The sequence below is a fragment of the Fragaria vesca genome, linkage group LG4, assembly GCF_000184155.1.
Source record: "Fragaria vesca subsp. vesca linkage group LG4, FraVesHawaii_1.0, whole genome shotgun sequence".
In the NCBI taxonomy this organism is placed as follows: Eukaryota; Viridiplantae; Streptophyta; class Magnoliopsida; order Rosales; family Rosaceae; genus Fragaria; species Fragaria vesca.
In genome coordinates this window covers 8,484,502-8,485,859 of record NC_020494.1, presented here as the reverse complement: position 1 = coordinate 8,485,859, position 1,358 = coordinate 8,484,502, and the positions used below count along the sequence as shown (strand labels likewise).

At 36.2% G+C, this 1,358-nt stretch overlaps 1 pseudogene; it reads left to right on the top strand.

The window, feature by feature from the left end:
* Nucleotides 1-1,358, top strand: part of LOC101312629 — a 232,025-nt pseudogene that overhangs the window by 213,471 nt on the left and 17,196 nt on the right.

Genomic DNA, 1,358 nt, shown 5'->3' with positions numbered 1-1,358 from the left:
TTTATATTAGTTTTACTGGGTGTTAGTAACCATTCAACTTACCCAATCAATTGTCCTTGGTGTTCCATTGTCATCTTGCTGCCGCTCATCATTGCAGGAACTCGTTTCCTCCTCATCCATCCATGGACCTTCTATTATGAGTTCTTGTTTTTACATTTATAAGACACAAATCAGTTTAATTTAGTTTTTAGAAAAACAAAAAATACAATGCAATATTTTTTATAAAAAATATGGCTATATAAATAAAATACGATTACCTCTAGCAATTCAGGTCTTCTCAAATACTCCTTTTCTTTGATGATCTCTTGTATTGACCATCTTATAAATCTGGGAGTCTCCTTCTCTTTCCCGATAATCCGCTTCTTTATTTTTGTTTTCTCAAGGAACCAGTATAGAACCAGAAGGAGGCATCCGTTCAAAACTCTTGGCTGCCCCCTTACGTGCTTGTGAAGTCCTTGGTGCAAGAATTCTAATACCTTATGTGACCAGTTGTATTTGTCGATGCTTTCAAGGTCTTCACACTTGAGTATCAGTTTCCACTCAATGTGGTTCCCGCTTCTGCTGAAAAATAAAGCTGCCATAAGGTACATCATAACCAAAGAGGCTATCTTCCTTGGATCCCCCTTCTTCTTCTGAATCTTCCTAAGCTCTTCTGTTAATGGGTCATCAATAACCTTTCTGATTCTATCTTGCATACTTACTGAGTGATTTAGCCAGAAAATCTGAGTGAAAAATGAGTGCATACCTTGTGAGAATGAATCATACTTGTTTGAAACATGCTGAGCTTAAATATCACCATTGTTCTATCAGGTTCTACATGTAAGTATGTGATCTATGCATGGCAATTAGCTTCTGAAACTTCATGGAATGATTCTTGATTGAGTGCTAATTTTGATGCCATGAGATTGGAGATTCTGAGACAATATGTTATGGGCAATAGAGTTGTTTGTTTGTTAAGTTTTGTAGTGTATAGTTTCTGGTTTCAGTGTATTGAGTCTTTTGTTTGATTTTGCTAAGGGACTAGCAAAAGCTAAGTGTGGGGGAATTTGATAGGTGCATTTTATGCAATGTTCTTAATGTATTTCCGACCCTATTTAGTTATGTAATTCCTTTAACAATATTGATTTTAACTTAGTTTGTGTTTTTAGGTCACAAATAAAGCCGAGGAGCACAAAAGAGGCAAAAAAGGAGAAATCTTGAAGGAAAATGAATCCATATGGCGCAAGGAAAGAAATCAGAAAATCTGCCAGGAATAGTCAGTCAACTTTGACAGAGAATTGTGATCAGCTCACAACGATCCAGGAGATGAACTTTATATCAGCAGAAAGCTAGAAGAGTCTAGTTTTCAGAACTTTTCG